Source organism: Corapipo altera, unplaced genomic scaffold (genome assembly GCF_003945725.1).
Source record: "Corapipo altera isolate COAL_440 unplaced genomic scaffold, ASM394572v1 255, whole genome shotgun sequence".
In the NCBI taxonomy this organism is placed as follows: domain Eukaryota; kingdom Metazoa; phylum Chordata; class Aves; order Passeriformes; family Pipridae; genus Corapipo; species Corapipo altera.
Genome location: NW_020884929.1, coordinates 3,242,426 through 3,263,228, shown reverse-complemented (window position 1 = coordinate 3,263,228; position 20,803 = coordinate 3,242,426). Strand labels below are relative to the sequence as shown.

The 20,803-nt window shown below is 39.3% G+C and overlaps 1 long non-coding RNA gene across 2 annotated transcripts in view; it reads right to left on the bottom strand.

Moving 5' to 3' along the window:
- The window catches only part of LOC113954558, a 116,661-nt gene extending 96,204 nt beyond the window's left edge, over positions 1-20,457 (bottom strand). For both annotated transcript variants that reach the window (XR_003530268.1, XR_003530267.1), the window contains exon 1: positions 20,362-20,457. This is a non-coding gene — a long non-coding RNA (uncharacterized LOC113954558). The remainder of the gene's footprint in view (positions 1-20,361) is intronic.
- Between the last annotated feature and the right edge of the window lie 346 nt (positions 20,458-20,803).

The following is a 20,803-nucleotide window of genomic DNA, read 5'->3' as shown; positions in this document are numbered from 1 at the left end:
TGGAGTCAGTAAAAGTGTAATAAAACATCTGTTTCAGACTGAGGAAACAGAGGTTTTTACAGATACCCACAGTATCTCAAAGCATCAGCAAGGAGTCTCTGGTTTTCACTGTGCTAAGACATTTCTCCATCAACTCCTCTAAAAGACACTGCTTGAGTATGTCTCCTCAGTGGAGTGGAGTGTAATACAGCGAGACCCAAATAAACAGCAGTTAAACCAATTGCAAGACTGGAGTGTGTCGGTGCAGGGCTCTGCTTGAGTTGTGAGACCAGCTCTACAATTTCCAGACAGCCCTGCATAGACAATCCAGGATTTCTCAGAGACAGATCAGATATCTGAGCACCACAGTCCTTGGCGCTGAACAGACATGCTGGGTCCATCACAGGAAGTCCGGAATATTGAGCAATTACTCAGCCACTGAGCAAGACAGAACTATTTAGATTCCAAATGGTAAAGTGTTCCCTAATTTTTTTCATTATGATCTCTCCTGCTGAAATCTGTATTTCAGATCAGTGCATAAGAGGGAGAGCATATCTGAGAGTCTGTGCAAGACTGAGAGGTTGCAACATAACTAGGAACAAAGTCTAAAAATACATATTTGCCAGTAATACAGCAATAATAATTCATATAACTACAGTAGAAAGAAAGAAGATCATGCTGTAAATTCCAACATAAGAAAATCAATAATAAGCAAAAGTCTAATCCTTGGGAATAAAAAGGCTTTTGAATGTTGGAAGCTTAGGGTTTCACTTGTTTATGGCATAAACTCCCCATCAATTCGATTTACTAACTCCATAATCTAAGGATTACCATATGCAGAGCATAAAACCAACAAGAGGAAAGAGAAAATTGTCTCTCCCTTGCAAATTTGTTTTCAGTCATTCACTAAATGCTTTCTATTACTGCTACTTTCCTCCAATATAAATGTCATTGTGGGTGCTCACTCATGACAGCTGCACAGTATAATGTCCCATCCTTTCCTAGGTGGAACACAATATATAATTCCTTATGTATTAAATAATTACTTCTGTAACATGTTTCTCACACACAGCATCCAAATTGATATGCTAGAACAGTAAATAACTGTATATGGGTACAGATAGATTCAGGATATTCCTCTAAAACCTGCTTAGTTTATTTATTTATTTATTTCTAACAGAACACATTGGAATAGTCTATCATTTTTTGGCACCACTGTCATTTACTAGTGTTATCTAAGTTGTACTACTTTCCTTGTCACATCATAAGTTAACCTTTCCTAATCACCACCCTGGACATTTACCAGGCTTTCCCTGGGGAAGTGTTTAACTAGAGGCATGATTTTCCTGTTATTATATACTCCAAGGGCTCTGAAAGCTCATGTGGATTCTACTCAGGGACTGTAAATAAATCCATATGAGTCTGATGCTAGGAAACTTAATGGATATATGCCTACTTAAATGATCTCCATAGTCTGTAGCATGGTAAGATCCTTAAAGAATCCCATCTTTTGCTCTACATCCTCCACTTTGGAAGCATAATAGAAGTGGTTTAGTCTTTCTGCTTTCTCAAACACCCATCAGTTTTCTTTCCTTAGATACCCTTAGGCTTGGCAAAGCACCATGGCCTGCACATGGTATGGAGAACTGTGCACTAATGCTGTGCAATCCCTTCTTCAAACCCCTGCTGGATTTAAGTGAGGTTCTCAAGCATCCCACAGTGTGTATGTTTCCCTATCAGTGCTCTCCTGTGACCCTCATGGGAGCCTTCTCCTGCCACTGGCCATGCACATGGGTTCAAGGAGTGTGGGGAATTCTACCGGGGCCTCCTAAATATGCAGCCAACTTCTTAGTCCCAGCCACGGGAAGCAACCAAATGGCAGAGATCCAGGGAAAAGAAAAACTCCTTCTGAAAGTACTACGAGGAAGCACTTAGGCCACAGACATATTACTCATGATAGACCATTATGGTTCAGTCCAAAAAGCTCAAACAAGACCTTGAAGGCCAAAAGAATTGGTTCAAAAAACCAACCACACAACTGAACAGTAATCCCTGGTGTTCGCTAGCAGAGATATAGACCAAGTGAAGAGTTGACAATTCAACATCTACTCTCTTGAGGAATATTTTTCAGCCTTAACAGGGTAAGTTGTTGCCAACACATCTAAACCCAAAAATTTCTTGGACTAGGAGGGAAATCCAGCAAGAGACCAGCTGTGCTGAATTAGAGCACTCCACTTAAAACATCCCATCAATCACAGAGCAGGAGAGTGCTGACGTTGTTTGTATGAAATGTAAGAGTGCTATTACTCACCTGCAATTAAAAAGAATAGTTTGATTTGGTTTCGCGCCGAGAGTTATGTGAATATTTTCCCTTCTGCCAGCTTATGAATTTTGCCAGCTTCCATAATCTGAAGGTAGCATTCCAGGTTCTGACTAAATCATGAACAATGACACAATACAAGTCAGGTAATTTTGGAGGGGAAATTAGTCTTATTCTTAAACCTAATTTATAAACCTTCATTTTGTTCATCCACATTTTCTGCAACCATGTGGCTTGCAATGTCATGAAAATGCAATTTTAATTGGCACATTTTTTGGCACAGTTTGACAAGAGTCCAAGATCTGCATGGAGACTCAATTATTCTATCCTCCCCGAATTTGGACCCTCAAGGCATGGATTAAGATGAGACACTAATGGGGCAGCATGCAAAAGCTTGTATTACTGACATAGATCTCCTTCATGAATAAAAAGGAATAGGAACTTTCAAACATGCAATTCTAAGTGAGAACAAAGCTACAGATAGGGAAAAGAGTCAGACAAGGATCTGAGCAAAGACTAGTAATGTAATGAAAGCTTCGGAGCCATCTAGAGGAGATTTTGGCTGGATTGCATCTTCCAGTATTAGGAACAAGAAGTCTACGAGTCTCTAAGTGCAGGTTTATACCATCTTTGACAAGGTGAATCATCTCACATGCATTAAATGCATGTATGCAATTAAAAAAAACAAAAAGGCAGAAGGCAAGCAAGGGCAAGTAAAAAGAGTTATTCTGAAGAGAGAAACTCTTCGGGTAAATGCCTTTGGTTCTTTCTTTCCCCTTTCCCTACCCCCATGTTCAAATCTACAATTTTCTCCATATTCTTTTTAGTTGATATGGGACATGCCTCATACCATATTACTGTACTGTTCATCAGGGTAAGCTCACATAAAAACTTTGGGGTATTAAAAGTAGTTCTTCTCACTCCCAGAAACATTTGTTTGAGGACTTCTCTCCCAGAAAATTAAAAGAGAAAAAAATGAATACTCACATCTGTGGAAAACAATTAGTGAGAGGAATATCCATGCAGCCATCTTAAAGCTATTTTTTCATTCTGGTCATGGGAGCAACAAAGTTAGTTTAACTAGGCCTGGGTGTAAGCTTCAGCTGCATCTTGAGACCGTATTAGACAAGTATCCAGGCATCCATGTGCCCATCCCGTCCATATGCTTTCTGAAGGAAAGAAATCAAATTTGTGAGCCTGAAGGGATCTATAATCTCCTTCAGTGAGGTGCCTGTTTGCCCTCTTGCGCTTCAGAAGATCCCACACTGTACTTATCTAACACAGGCAAATAGAGCCAAGAAACATAAACTATGAGATGCAAAACTCAGCCTTTTTGATTTCCAGAAGAGGAAAAATAACCACACTATACCATGCTCATCTGTCAAAACCGTATCTCAGAGAAGAAGGTAGGCTGTGTCTCTTGAGCTTTTTAGTTCCATTTCCCCTTCAACAACAAATGGTTGACTTCTCATGCAGAGTAATTGCCTCAAGGCCTCATTTCTGTAGAGTTTTCCCCATGTTATAACACAGGGCAAGGTTATCAACTGTGTTAGAGGGAAGTGCATGTAAACATTGGCTCCTTTTACTACATCACTCACTCTTCCCCAAGGAATTCTCAGAGACTTTCAGTCCTAATTACAAGAAACAGTTTAAATATTTCACCCAGAGAGTTGATATTACAAAGCATTAGTTGCTTTGTAATATCTAATCAAGGTCTTACAAAACTAATCAAGTTCTTACAAACTAATCAAGGTCTTACAACTAATCAAGGTCTTACAAAACACGAGTATTTTGTCATGTAAATCTTTCTATAGCAGTTCCCTTACATGTGGCTTTTTCCTACTTCCCAAACTTCTTGAGGATGTTTGAGGGCTTAGATAACACAAAGTAACCTGTCTTCTTGTAGTAGAGAGACCGAATGATTTGAAAACAGCTTATCTAAGGTCATATCCTGCCATTGATTCTTTTTCAGTGCTCCCTATTGATTTCAGAGGTGAGTTCCACATACAGATCAATACCAGGATATGGTCTTTATTTATTAGTGTACTTCTGGTCATTTCACTCTACCCTAATGCCTCAAAACACATGGAGTTAATTACAGCATTCAACGTTACATCGGCCTTGTTGTCTTTAGAGGAGAGTTAAGCCTTCATGTGGTCAACAGAATAATTTGGAAGGGTTGTTTGGTGACTTCTGCCATTGATCCAGAAATAGATCCCATGACACATTCTTCAGGGCAGGCTGAAGTAGAGAAGCAGAGACACGTGGATAAGCATGTCCTTTGACTACTCAGCAGCTGCACATTAGCAGCAGCACTAAATTCCCAGCAGAAGTTTCAAACAGTGTTTTGACAATGAGAAATTCTCTACATTGAGTCAGTGGTCTGATTCTCCTGACCTAGTCTAATATTTTAAAGACTTCATGTACTAAAGAAATATATGTCGGGCACTTGGATTAAAGTTTCCCTACAATAAATTTCCAAACTTCATCAATATCTCTTACTTATCAGGTCAGGAATACAAGAACTAGAGTTTTCAAGAGGTTCATTAAACATGCATTTTTTTACTTCCTGGGGCTTGGAAGAAGAAAACGCTGAGGCTGATCTGGAAAAAGTCTGTATGTTTTCTCAAACTAACTGCCAAGAACAGGACTAAATTCCAACATGCTTTTGTCAGTGGCTCTGACTCAGGGGTACACACCTTGGCCCCTGTGTTGCAGTTGGACCCTACAGCTTTACTAGTTATCTGCAGTTTGTAGGTCCCAGGTTTGATACAGACCTTAAACTGTACAAGAACTGAAAGGTAAAGTGTCTTTAAAGAGATATTACCTCTTCATTTCTCCCTCTTACCACAGAATTTTCTCCACAGGAAAGATGCAGGCATAGGAAAGAATAAGCCATGGGATTTGCTTTTCAAGTACTGCCTATATCTAGGTACGTTTGATTTAACTGAAGAGGGCAAAGGAACAAATGAGCAAGGAAAAGAAGGTAGAGAGTGAAAACAGATCTTCAGCATTTGTTCAACTGCCTTGGAGTTTAAGGAAAACGTTAGTGCTCTATTGACTTTACTTCTCTTGTACTCATTTACATCACTGGAGGGTCTGGCCTGTGCTTTAAGAAAATACTACTCCTTTTCAATTGTTAAATAGTGACAAAGTCCAGGTGACCCTAGCAGAGAGCCTGAGTGGTTTATGTCAAGCCTGGAGACAGTGACTCATGGAGTCACAGATGATCAGTTGATAAATGTCCCTGGTATCAGAAACTTGACCATTAACATGAGTGATGTGAGAACTAAGAGGTTAAGTAAAAGCTACCTCCATAATGAGTGTGCGATACAGAAAACAACATTATGACCCAGGCTTGTATATTTGGGTTTGTTTCTCATTTCCCCTTAAGGTGGATTTGGTTTTGTAACTTTGTTTGCAATTAGAAGCTTTGTAAGGTTGTTTTGTTTTGGTTTTAATACATACATTTTTTCATGAGTGGGAAAAGTCTACAAGAAATGTTAGAAAGAGGTTCAGATGTACCAGGGGGTCCATTGCAATTTTATTTGCAACACTCTGCTGCAACAATGCAATCTTGTTTGCAACAAACTGCTGGATTTAAAGTGACTCAGAAGCTGTTTTCAACATGTTTCTAGGACAGAGTAAACTGTGTTAGTACATGCATTACAAGCAATGAGTTCCCTTATCTACAGTCAAACATAAGACCAAGGACTTTGCTGAAGCAGGGCCCACACAAAATCTTCCAAAGTTTTGTTGCTGAAATGTATAAGCACACACCACCTTAGATAACCACTCTCAGCAGCCTTCTTAGGTGCAATTCAAGAATTCAGTGTCATTGAAGTCACTGCATCCCAGTAGCATCCCATTTTAGGCAAAGACACTTTTGTGATCTTCAGCAATTTTATGCAAAAAAAATTCCAATTTAGAAAAACACTAGGAAGCTTTGGCTGCCGACATGCAAAATCTCACAGACTCATACTGAAGTAGAAGCTGGTATTTCGCAGTGATGATACCTCCTTATGAAGCATATGTTTGTAAAGTATGTATGATACATTTTAGTGCATCATTTAATATACATCACACTAGTAAACATATCCCGTTCTCTTTCAAGAGGAGAGTCTAAAGTACAATTGCTCACATACTCATCAAAAGAAGTGATGATGAGTAACTAACAGAAACACATTTTGCAGAAAGAAGCACCTTTCTGTTATATTTCAGTTTGAAATTAAGTTAGTATTTACCTACAAATACAGGGAAAGGAAGAAGGATTTCCTCCTCAGTTTTCCTGTTCAAAATTATTTTCATTTAATTAATCATACAGTGGGAAACACAAAAGAAATCAAAATCAGAATGAAACATCATGCATCATTATTTTCTCAACCTCTTCAATAAAAACTTGTTTTGGTAGAATTTCTAGTCACTTGGGGAATTTGGAGATTTTGCTTCTCTCTGGTGTGCAAATAAGCAGTGGCCACACTGGACTCAATGAGTGCACCTGGTAGTTCCCCAGATTTGTGAAGTTTCTCATCCTTATGCTCCCCTCACTCTGTCTTCCTGGCCCCATAACACACATCAGAGTTCTTGCAAGGTCTGATGCCCCCAACATGATCCTCCCCTTTCACCTCTCTCATGCCAGATTTGCTCTGCTATCAAAACCACTAAAAGCTTAGTTATTAACCCATCTGTTGGAATAGATGCTCAAACCTTGACTGAACCAGCACTGGGCAACCTGGTCTAGCTGGAGCCAGCTTGAGCAGGGAGATTACACTCCTTCTCTGGAGATCCTTTCCACCCCAAGATAACCATTGCATACATTCCCTGTCTAGTGAATTCTTTTACTTCTTTAAGCACAGGAACAATTTCATCAGAACCACCAAATATTTCAAGAACAATACCAAAGACAAGCAGCCAGAAACGTTACATGTGTTTTCACTTTCATCAAAGACAACAACACCAAAACAAAATTCAAACCAGAGAAGAATAAGCAGGTATCTTTCAAGAAGCTGTGCTACAGGTGATCTAGGAGGTCTCTTTACCTTCTGCAAACACTGGAATAGTGGCTGCTGAGTGATGTCCAATGATTTTAATAACATCTATGCTGACAGATGTTCTAAATAAAGTGTCAAAGGATGATTCCCAGAAATACTGTCCAAAACTGCTGGGGATAATTGTTATCTGATAAGTTACTACACATTACCGATTAGACGCATATGAGACACTGAATCCATTGGATTTCCTATCTGCAAACTCCAGAGGATTCTGTAATTGATAGTCTGAATGCACCATTGATCAAAATTATGGCCTGTCTTGCATAAATGCACTGAAACAACTAGTTAACAGGAAAAAATAGTAGGATTTCAGACAATAAAATTCTCATGGAATAATTAAAAGAATTAAATATTTTGCTTGGATTTCAAAAAGAGACAGAAGCAGAAGTTTTACCCCAAACTGAAAAATTGAAGATGCAAATAAATTTTCCATTAAAAAATAGAAATTGCTAAGGATGAGAACTACTTTTTGCCTCATATATGTCATGATAGGCTGAAAATGCAGGCTTTTTTTTCTTTTTTGAGAGTAATGATATTCATATCAGCCAAAGCTTCAAGGAAAGGTATTTAATACCAATCTTCTGAATGTGCTCTTAGTGTAAAGTCCATTACAACCCACTATTAAGAAAGAAAACTATACAATGTTCACATTTTAACGACAAAGGGCATGATAGTAAAATTTCACTGTTTTTTAACACATTCTTTTCACTGTCTTTTAACATTTTCTAAAGTTGTTCATATCAAGTGGTACTGACTTCTGTTCCTAACTTTTTTTTACCTGAATGTAGATTCTTTCCAGGGCCAGCAGTAATTTATACTACTTTGAATAAGGTATATCAGGGATCTCAGGGTATGGGAGAAACAAGTGGGCCAGAACTGCTTTTTTACCATGACCTTCTCCTAGTTATTCACGTTCATCTTCCCATGTCAAATTTGGAGAGAACAACTGCAACTGTCTCAAGAGACACCAACAAGAAAATGATTTCATGAGCTTTCTCCCATCAAAATGCTTATTTCTGCATCAGAGAACTGTAAGGCAATGCAGAGACACATTCCACGTCTAGAGATTTTAGTAGACCAAAGGAGAAGATAAGGGGATGTCTTACAAAACCTCCACCACTATCATTGACCTGAAAACAAAAGTCCTGGATTCCCATCATGGATTTCTTGATATTGCTGGGCCTGGTAAATTTGGTAACATGACGATCTCAGAAATGATTCAACAAGGTGACATCTAGTTGCAGAAAACAGCCAATACAAAAATCTTGCAACATTTGCAAGCAAAATGCAGGATTGCAAGATGATTACGACCTGGAATCTGTAGCATACAACCTGTCCATTTTAGGTCATCTACCAGCTATACCAATCCTGAAAGGCAGGCAGCAAATTCCATACTGATTAGTTAAAATTTGAATGGTTTACCACACTTACAGAAAACTAGGATTGTCTCGTTTGTGTGAGATAAGAAAAGCAGAGCAGCAAATGGGAGGTTCCTCATGAGGAGCAGAGAAAAGGAGTGTATTTGAAAGATGTAGGGTCTCTCAAATGGGCAGGCTAGAGACTGTCTTTAAGTGTAGCTTTTCATAGCTGTATGAAATCCACCTTCTTTACAAAGAAACAAACAAAAATAGAAGGAAGAAGTCAACATAAAAGTTCCTATTGCCATTTGTACTGACTGTTTGGCTCCTAATAGATGACCTGAGCTGTCTGCAACACGGGAGCACTCACCAGTTGGAAAGCCCTGAAACTTTTCCAGAGGCTGTTTTGTTTATTTCTGTTGGAGTCAAATCCACTTAACAGGGCACTGTGATAAACATCGCTTTCCCTAAAGTCGTCTCTCCTGGCCAAGAGACTTAGTGCCATGTGCTCTGAAATTGTAGTAAATAATTGTCTGTCTCTTCCACTTAAGAAGCAGAGCTCACATTCTGTGCAAGCCTGCCATGTTTTCCTAACATACCTGCTGGTTGCTGCTCTTACTTCATTGTTTTGTTTTGTTAGATATTAAATACAACCAATGATTTAATAAAATTTTGAGCCTTTTTTGTGATGCTCAGTTAGACAGCTACCAAAGACATGAAATGACCTCGAGCCCCAGAATAGTGGTACTCCTCTATAGGGGGATCACAAAGCTTAAAGTTTTAAAGGTCTGATCTTAACAGAGTCATCATGCTGGAGTTAAGGTTAGATATGGGTTTAAAGTCAAAATATACCAGAGTAAACTGGTCAACCTGAATAACAACAGGCATGACATAAACTGTGGTTTTGGACCTAACACGGATACATGAGAATTTTCTTTTCTTTCTGTCTTGGAATGAGAGAGATACAGTGAAAAACATACTAAATTTTGTGGGATTTGCGGATAATAAAAACAATCTGCTAATATGCATTTACTGGGATTTGTCATAGAGCAAAAGGTGAAGAAACAGAGCCAGGAAAAGTCTCTAGGACAGCTGAAAGCTCACTGTTGGTGTCCATATGGAACAGATACTGAAAAGTTCAGATTAGAGTTGAAGCTTCCTTGGGAATGAGGTGGCTATTCTGCTGAGGACAGACTCACAGACAGTCTGCAATACCAGCTATTTTGTACCACTGGTCAGCATCATATCTGGGGCAAGCAACACTGACAGTCTCCTACTTTGGGTTAGACTCTGCACAGCACCAGATTTCTGTCATCCTGGACCAGATCCACAGCACCCGACCCTGATTTAGGACTGCCTGTGATGGCAGCCTATATTTTTTTCTTTTTTCTTTTCAACAAAGCAGGTATTTGAGAGCTTCTCTAACAGAGGATGCTAATGACAGAGTGAATATGTCCCTTCTTAATCAACAGAAGGATTGGTACTGGAAGGCAAATCTTATTTCATCCAAATTTCATTCAGCTGAAGAAATAGTTGAGTAAAATCAATAAAGCATTGATCTAAAGCTTACATGAGATTCAAACACTATCATAAATCTGGTTTTGAAAGTGTTGATTTGTCAGTGATGGATTTTTTTCCCTAACCCAACTCATGAATTTAAAGATGATCTTTCAGTCCAAATGAGGACTTACATGTTGCAAACATTCAGCTTGACAGAAAAAGTGTATTACAAAACATCCTCTTTCTCAGTAAGCAGATAATGACCCGGTCAGAGAAAATACTGCCAGCAATTTTCAAAGGACTGTTGAAGACACTTAGGTTATGTCTAAGTGACCTCAGTGATTCAGAGGACTCTGCGACCTCAGAGTGACTCTGAAAAACACTTTTGCAAGTTGGAATGAGAGTTTCTGTGCTCCCCAGAACAAACATTCAGATTGGAACAACAGAGTGAATCCAGGACCATGGGCCTGGCATCCTACAGGAGCCACATACCATATGGGGCACTCCATGGGTGGTGCTGGCAGGAACAGTATTTTACCACGAACAGTGGTGACAGACCAATGATGGACACAAGCAGATCAGGACATCAGACAGAGGGATGGTGGCTTTTTGCAGAGACAGCCCCCCATCCCTGTCCAACATGGTCGCCCAGGTGAATGGAAACTTGGCTCCAAGGGGTTTCCACATATTCAACACCCCCACCTATCCACAGAGGTGACTGCCTCCTGGGGGAAAGCCACCATAGTTATCCTTTGCTTGGGTCATCAGTCAGATCCTCATCCTCGTGGGAAGGCTGCTGACCTGGGCTCTTCCTATTCCCACCCACACAGCTTTTGTCCCTCAGGAAATTGGAGGTTACTAATATTTATCATCTGGATAATGCTAATCAATGAGACAGAGAATGGAGTACCTACTTTAACCTTTTTGTATGTTGAGTGGAGCTACTGTAGTTTTGAGTTACTGATCAACCTCTACAGTTAACTCTATATTTTCCCTCTCAGGCAATTAGCACAAAGTGAGCTCATGCTTTTTTGAAAGACACAGAGATGACTGCTCATCAAAAACAATAGTCAGCATGGGAAAAGAATGGCTGTCCCCTTTTGGTTACAGACAAACCTCACTTCAAGTGAAAAAAAGACTGTCAGAGTTTAATAGTTTTAGTGCCATAATAAACTAAAGTTATATTGCAGCGCTGTCTGCAGTGCCTGGTAAAAGCAAGCACCCCCATCCACTGGGGTAGACCCCTATCTCCATATAAAAAAGCTAAATCATCTTAAAGGAAGGATTTTACTGTCCTCCTGCTAAATGAGCTTTATGAGCCATTTGTTTTATTCAATCCTGTGTCTTGTCAAGAGCACTGGTTGTATACTACACTTGTCAGCATTTGTTCTCACGTTCTATTCAGTTGTATATTTTTATACATTGACAGCTTCTATCATCAAATTTAATGACTTCTTTTAGACAAAGAAATAATTGACTACTGAGATCTTCTTTTATTTGCGGTAACCCTAACAGACCAATTTCTCAGCAAGCCCTTAGACAATTAAAAAGGACACTCATTTTCTGTAGAACAGACATGATGTAGAAACCATCTACATGGTACCAGGTCAGGTACATAAGGATGAGACACAGAGGTTACTCACTTCTTTATAAAATAAGAATTATTTTTATCTTAGACCCACACATGTCACCGCCTTCAATGAAAACGTGTCTTCTGCAAAAGATTTTGTAATGAACACAGTTCTCTATTAGCCTGAATCACACAAAGGAGCAGTCAGTTCCTTTGAAGCATTTTTTTCTGCTTCCATTCCATCCACAAAGAATGCATTCGAGGCTTGATGAGACTTGTTTCCAACTTTATAATGAACATTTCTAATATTTCTTGTCTTCCTATTACCATGTTTTCCTCTTGAAACTTACACAAGGCAATGCAGACCCTAGGAGTATCCATGTATTTGCATCAGGACAAAGTCACCTTTGGATATGCAAGTCTCAAGAGTCAATGACACTCCACAAAATAAATGTACAGAGTGTAGATTGCTGTTATTAGGATTATTGGTTATGAAATGGAAGATGCAGTTTCCATCACTAGCAGGGAATCCAGTACCTGAAGGAATGGAAACTCTTATACACGTAATTAAGTAAAATGTACCTCATAGATTTGACTCAAGATTTTGAAACCACTAAAAGCAGAACAATCCATATTCCTTTAGAAATATATTCCCATGAAAGAAGATGTCTGAGAGATCTCTGCACCTATTTAGATATACAGGACATTTCCTCAAAGGCAGATTTTCAGGAGCAGTTTTTGAAGGCACTAAGGAGAATTTCCCAAAGGGAATGCATACAGATCTACTTGTTTTCAACAAAAATCTTTCCTCTCTAGGGTGGGGAACAGATAAAAAGTTTGCAAAGACAGTTTTGTAAGAAAAGCCCTTCTGTTGCCTGTTCCTGTTCTCAGGCGGTGGAACACCTCTTGGAACAGGTCTCTACTAGACACAGGAGTGGAAGTAAGTTTGGCAAAACAAAGAGTTGATTCCAGAAACAAAGAACATCCTGTGAATAACTGATCTACCACAAAAGAAAAGGAAATGGAAGGGGAGGGAGCTTCTTCAGGCTTTGTTGTAATGCTAATTTACAAGATTAACTCACCAAAAGAGGAAATGAGTCTGTTCCATGGTACAACTTATGTAGAGTGGAGAATTTAATATACATTTAAAATACAACAACTTCACAGACTGGTGTGCAATGTTCTTTGTTATGTCACTCATGGAGTCATGAAAAAAAAACCAAGTTGAAAAACTTATCAAGTCAGAAGTCAATTTATTACTACCGTAGATCATATCTTTTGGCTGATCACATTATGCCACTTGAGATGGACAAGAATCTGGTCTGCATCAGGTTATTTTTACCACTTACACCAGCAGTGATTCAGATCTCAGTTGTCTCACCTGTATTCCATGTCCACAGAAGCAAAAACACCATCTAAATCCTCCCGGGGCTGCCTGCAAACAGCTGGTTCCCAGCCAAGCAGAAGGGCAACCCGCACTTGGTCTGACAGGTCTGACCCTTCCACAGTCACCAGGCACTAAACAACATGGAGAAGGTGGACATAGGAGGTGATAATAATTTGCTTCCACAGCGTGATGTTGCCATCACAGGTAACACAGGCCACAACCCTTCCCTGGGGACTTTCTCACTGGAGCAGCTCCACACTGCCCCAAGTTGCACAACCTTTGCACTGTTCCCCAGAGCTTAAGTCTGTCACAGAGCACTACCTGTATGTCACCTCATGGCTTATCACACCAGCTGGCACAGCCCTCTGTTACCACTCCCTTGAAACTTGTGATAGCCTGCAAAGTGAACAGATGTTGCTCACCTGACCTCTTATTTGCTTGGTGGAAATGCAGGGGACAATGTAAGATGGAGCTTCAAATATCTAATAAATACATAACTAACACTAGAGCTACAGTATACAATAAATGCATTTTGATTCATGACTTGCATCTTTTACAGCAACAATTCAGGATATTGCAGAAAATGGATCATTTATTACCAGGAATTATATTTAATTGGTGATAGAAGTGTAGCTTGTAAAAAAAGGGGCAAAGAGAAGTAACAGAAATGCTCTTTCAAAATCTGAATTGAGGTTAAGAGAAAATTATTTTGCAATTAATTTTGGCTATAAACCTGATGGAATCTTTGCACATATATTCTGCTTTGTTTTCATAAATATCTAGGTGTTTAGCAAAAAAGGAAACATAATCATTGTTAGCCAAAAAAATAGCCTGACTTTAGGCTTTTCTACTTAACCCAAACAGATAAGCTGAACTTCTTAGAACGGTTCCTGTAAGTTTCAAGACAATAAAATGTACTGGTTTATCTTCTACAATACCTGAAACTTTGATTCAGCCTGAACTCTTCCAAACTGATACAGAAGCCTGAAAACTGGCCTGGGTGGTGAGTGATCACCATGTGTTTCCAAAACCTCATGGTTAATAAGCACAGTATATGAAAATATAAGAATATATGAAGGTTTTGGAGGAATTTTCGTTGGGACTCTGCAAATCTATTTATTAGACAGTCTCTGGCCAATACAATTTTTTCCTGATCACCATGAAATGTCATGAGACATCTGTTCAGAAACTGTGCTCTTATCCCGTCTGTGTCTCTCCCCCAGAATGTATCTCCTTCACACCATGCCAGTGCACTACGTAAGCTCCCCACAGTCTCCAAGTACTCAGGTCTATTTGACCTAAATAAATAACCAATTCTGCTACCTTTAAGCAGACCACAAAAATTTTCTGATGCGCCTCTTCCCACAGTATAATACTCCACTCAGTAAAGGTGGCAGTCCCCACCTGAGCTTTGCCGGAAATTATCTCTGAAAGCCCCCTCCAGGTTTACCCTGTTCTCCATCTTCAAGCAATCAATGACTGATTAGTGTAATGCCATCCCCATTTTTATCACTGCCAATAAAGCCTATCATGAACAGAGGTTGTGCTGGTAATCACAGAATGGGTTGGATTGGAAGGAACCTTAAATATCAGGTCGTTCCAACCCCCTACCATGGGCAGGGACACTTTCCACTAAACCAGGTTGCTCCAAGCCCTGTTCAACCTGGCCTTCTTACAGACCATCTGATTACTAGCTCTGCAGTTCTCCAGTGCTTGAACTTTGTATCACAAAGCAAACCCCATGCACACTACAGCCAGTTGCTGTAGAGTATCTGAGGTCACAAAACTTTTTTTCCCTATGGATTTACAGAAACGGATGCAAAAACCCAGCCCTTCCATCTGCTCTTTGCTCCGAACACCAGTTCAGTTGTTGGACCGAGAATTTCAGCAATAGTATTTTTCCCCCTCACTTATATCTTTAAGCCCTAATTTAAACACCGTAAAACAAGCCAGGCTTCACGGAGCAGCAAAGTGTTCTTTACTCGCTTGTATAACAAAATAGACTCATGAATAATTATATCAATTATAATGAAAATCCTACGCACTATTAATTTAAGATAGGAAATACAGAAGTAAAATAAGATAATATCTCCTACTGTAATTCTTTTCCCTGAGGACTTTGCTGCTGTAGGCCCAAAGAAATAAATGACAGGCAATGCAGTTACACCCTCTTTTATTTTACTACCTAGCATTCACATTGCAAATGTTTAGTTTTTCCTTAGCCCTGCTAATTCTGGTGTTTTTTCTCTCCAAAATCATTAACAAGATTTTGTTCCTGTTATGTACAGTTTGTTAAGAAAACACAGAGTTATGAAAGTTCATATTGTGCACAAAGGCAGGAAGAAAAGGCAACACAGATTCATCTACTCTGATCCCAAATCTTCCATCAGAAGCCTTCTTTTCCTTTGGGTGTTCATGTGCGTATAAGAATGTTCTGGATTTGCTCCATGACCTTTTTCCGGTCTAATTTTTGCCACTGTTTCACGAAATAGACTTGCCATAGCAACATTTCTCCAATAGAAAGGATTTAGGATGTTTTGTGAAAAAGTCTAAGGGCTTTCTCGTGCAAAGCATCATGAAAATTCTGGAGAAATCCTGACCTTATTAAAATCAATGGTATCTTTGCCGTGCAATTCAATGCTGTCAGGATTAAGACCCCTCTTGACTTACGATGATGAGATGTTGTTTTGATGATAATTATTACTGAGAGGAGGTTTAGAGAAGTAGTCAATCCAAATCATATGTCAATCCAGCCTCAGTCATGACTTTTTCCTAATTTGCATAAAGTGACTCAAAATTTGAGTTTCTGCAGAAAAAATTAATCAGGTGAGTTTGGCTTAGTTTTAGGTTTCGCTGGAAAAGTTACACTCAGCTTTGGTATGTCACTGTTTGCTTAAAAAACATTCTTTCTGAATTCCACCACACCTTTTTTTTTTTTCTCTGAAGAGTTTTAGGTCATTCTTGCTAGAAATGAGTGGATTTCATCAAGCTGTAGAACTACTTTGATGGTCTGGAGTGTATTTTACTGGGTCATGGATTTGCTGCCTATAACATTTGCTTGAGGAGCATGTCACCACATCTCAAACAAAAACAGTACTGTCATTTGAGTCCTTTTATCAGGCCTTGTTGTCCTGGTATGCGATGAACCACAAAACTTGTTACTTACATTTTTAAATTATTACTTTACTGGGACAAATGAATGAAGTTAAATTTGTATTTTGGGCTGCTTTGCTGGTTTTTTGGCTTCTAAAACTGTGAAGTTTAAGGCTGTTGTGGCTGGTGGGTAGAGCTTGGTTGTCAGTATTCTTTTGCCTCATATATGTTTGGGTGTGTGGTTTGGTGTTGGAGTAGTAGGTTTTTCAGTTTGTATGTCTGACTTTTGTACTGTGAGTTGTTGGATCTTTATGCAGTCTGGGTTCTGCCATCACAAGGAGATGAGAGACCCACGGCATCACAGATGGGTAAAGGTGGCAAATAAAGAAGTGGCAGATAAAACCAGAGAGTCTTAAGTTTCCAACAGTATCCACTCTACTGAGAATCTTTAGATTGTGTCCAAAACTCATATGAGTCTCTCTAAAAACTCAAAAATAATCTATTCAAAACACTATGCCACTCCATTCCAAAGTTGCTTCTAATTGTCAATACATCTTCTAGTTTCCTTCCCTAAGAATATTTTGAGAAACCAGCACAATAAATAACCAGGGTTTACTCTGCCTATAACAGCACTAACTTTTATTTATACAAAAGTTAGAGGGAGGGCATCTCCCCTTTTAGTGCAGATGAATTATTTAAAAGGGAGGAGGGGGAAGATAGGATCATAACTAAAGTACGTGCCTTATCAAAATTGTCAGGGCTTTTACATTCCATTTCCTTGTGATAAGACTCTTGTGCTGAGCTGGTATTCGGAAGTGAGCCCAAAGGGCTGACTGATAAGTTTACATAAGGAAGGAAATAATCAATTTAGGCCTGTTACTGAATGAGCTCTTATCATGTTCATTTCCTCACTATTGCTTCTCAAGCTAAATATTACATGTTTAGCAGCAACTTCAAAAGATTTAACATTCTAGCTTCTGCATTTTATTAAGGAAAACTCTTTCAATAGCACGAAGCATTTGCTTGCACCACAATATGAGTACAATTCAAGCAGTGACAAACTTGCATGTTAAGAGACTAATATTTCTGTTGAAGGAAGCAATACATTCCTGCAGGAAGATTACATTTTTTCCAGCCTGCTATTTAATATTTCAAGTACAGAAGAGAGATTTTAAAAGGTACTAATAAGTAGGGCACTAATTTCCCCTCTGTGGATTTTTCTCTCCATCTCCTGTAATGTGCTTTGTTTAACTGCATTAATCTACTTTTTCTCCAAGAAATATGTTTTTTTAAGACCTTGATGACAACAGCATGATTTGTGGGTGCACATGACTTGTCATGCTAAAATTTAAAAATGTGGCTCTTATTTTGAGGCTGCATTAGACCATAAAAAAAGTACATTGTGTCTGGTAAGTGACTGACTGTAGACCCTTTGTCTACAGTAGCTTTGCAAGGCTCCTGAGAGCTTCATTTAGAGCAGAATCAGTTCCATGAGATCAAAATGGAATTACTGGGAGTGGGGAGGGAGAGTGCCAACTTTAAAAAAATATGGTAGTACTCAATAGATTTAAGTTGGCTGTGTCATTAGTTGGTACTCCAGTGCAAAACAGCTACAGATTTAACACAGTACAGCTTTCATATGAACCATTATATGAGGTCAATATTTATTTCTCCACACTTGACCTGGCTCATACCTTGGTCACAGTCAGTACCGGGGAGGATTTGCTCTAGTCTTAACTGGGATGTTTGTTTTTCCACAAACACAGATTACATTTGTATCCCAACATGGAATGTGTCCAATCATTAAGCAAAACCCCTGAGATGCTGTAATGCTGCCATTGCTATAAAACATTCTTCATTGGCATCCAACTGCTATAGCAAGTGCTGTGGAGGACATCAGTTGTGGCCAATTCCCTCTGCCAACAAATCTGACAATGATACCAGAAGCAAGCTGTAACTGAGAAAAAGGTCAGAGAATTGTGCCTTGGATAAATGTGTGCAGTGCACTTACGGTTAGAACCAAAGTATGCAAAGCTTCATAGTTCATTTGAAAGAAGGGTGGTGGAAAAAATAAAACAAAAAATAACCAACACTGAAGTGTTGAAATCTTGATAATGGAGGTAAATGATTTCGGCTTTTTTGAAGTCAGTGGTTAGGGAAACATATGAAGTATAACTCACAGAAAGCCAAAGTTGTACTGGCATGTCAGGAAAATCACTTACAAGATATGGCAAAGGCTATACCTGACCTTCTTGCTGCTGCTTCTCACCTGACATTACTGGATATGGATCTGGTTAAGTACTTAGTTGCCACCTGACAGTAGTTGACCTGAAAATCACAGTGAGAAAGACCATAGACTTTTTCATGTTTCTGGCCAAAAGGAATATGTGGAACTCATTGACTCATCAGTTCTTCCTTGGACTACTACAATAGTTTCAATGTTAGAGCCAGTTTTCACAGTCATGAGGAGCTCCAAACAATACATAAAAGCAATGGAGTCAGCACTAGATGAAGTAAGAAACTAGGGAGAGTGTTCTATGAGTTCCTGCCCTCTGATCTCCTAAAATGACACAGATCATTAAGAGATGACCTCTCAGAATATAATCAGAACTTTCCTACTTTGTTGGTGGAGTAGTATGGTGCTTTCATCTGAGGTCATGCTCAGACCTTAATATACAGCAAAGGAGAAACTCTGGCAGATCTTCCTCCACAAGGGACCTTGGCTATGGAACTTCTTCCCCTGATCCAGCACAGTCTGAATTTTTAGACCATCAGGGTACTTCATAAGGTTCATCCATTCCACTGTGAGCACTCTCCTTCCCAAAGCTGCCATTACAACATTTGCCTTGCTCGAGTTTCAGCACTGTAGGACTCAAGTATTTCATTCTAGCACATCTTTAATTTACAAAACTAGATTTATTTATGGAGCAGACCCACTTCCTTTCCGGAAAGGTTATATACTTTTCATCACCTATAATGAATATATAGTTTAATGCATTCATCAAGAGCCTGATGGAAAGACCTTGAAATGGAGGAGAATCTGTTCAACAGTTTGCTGCCTCGAGAAAATACAGAACACTCATCTCAGATTTTATATAACACAAAGGATGATACATTTGCATTTAACAGCCAATTTTAAGCAAGAAATTAAATGCTTCTCTCCCTGGGCCCCATGATGTATGCAGTCTCAGCTAGGCATTGATCCAAAACCCTTGACCTAGCTCTTTGAGGTACAAATACTGCAGCGCAGGAGTTGTTTGATATGGATGCTCTCTAAACTGTTTCCCAGAGAACATTCAAATAAAACAGGCACTGTACATCACTAGGCAGTCCTATACTTCTATAGGAAAGCTGACATTCATTTACAGAGAGGGCAACAAAGTTGTCCAAGGATCATCAGGTACTAAAGAGATGGGCAGGCCTTCCTACTGTCCAGCACATCCAGTAAGATGAGAAGATCACTGAAACAACACAGTAATGAGTAACCAATTGTTTTGAGTGAGACTTTCCACGGTACTGTGCCTGTACACTTTACAAATCATTGACAGGTTTGTTATGCAAGTGGTCCCTGGTATCTTGTAAACAGAGCTTCTCCATGCTCTGCTGATCTTTCCACTGCAATTTGTTGCAGGTCTAATAGCTGCTTAAATAATTTCTGACATGGAAAAGCATAGGCCAGATCTAAAAGTGTAAAGCAGAACCCTTAGGTTTAGCTGCTAAATCCAGGCACCTACCATTGAGCTCGAAGCATCTGCATTGGGGTGCTTGACATTATCAGTGCAGCATGCTCAGAGCCTCCACAGCAACTTTAGTCTATTAAGTCTAAGTATCTGACTCTCATTTCCAAAGTCTCAGTTTAGGGAATCAAAACTGGAAATTCTGAGACACTCAAAAGGGAAGTGAAACTTTGGAGCAAGTAAAATTTCTGTTAATTCTCTGGATGAGAGCGCCAGTTCTGCAGAGTTACAAGAGATCTGCGTTGCCCCGCATCCCCAGACAGTCACACCTCTCCAGCAGGTGACCACTGTGTGAAATATCAGCACTGATTGCCTACACAGTCTCCTGGAAAACACAGAAACAACTGTTAGGGACTCCAAACTTACCACTGATATCTTCTCTGAGCTGTCAAAGCCAAGATATAAGGACAAATTTACAGGAACTGTATGGCTCTTGGGAATAGCTGTCCTCTTGGAAGCATGAAGATCCTAGAAAACAAAGGAAAGAAAATTCCATTACATACAAAGAGAAATTATTTTTTTTTTAGAGCAATGAAGCAAAGGTTGTTTGCTAAACTAATCTGTGGGGCACATAGAGGAGGTTTTATCTTGTAGGGATGTGAAGGACTCAGTCTTGGTTTGATTACTTCCACAAGTTGTAAAGTATAAGCACAGTGAGGTTTAATCTAAAAGTTAACAAATAACACAATTCATCATTAGTCTGCACATCTTTCATTTCCATCTTATGTGGAAGTGCTACGCAGCCTATTTAACCTCTTGGATTCAGTTTCTCTGCACAAAAGGGACAGTAACACTCACTTCCCTCAGG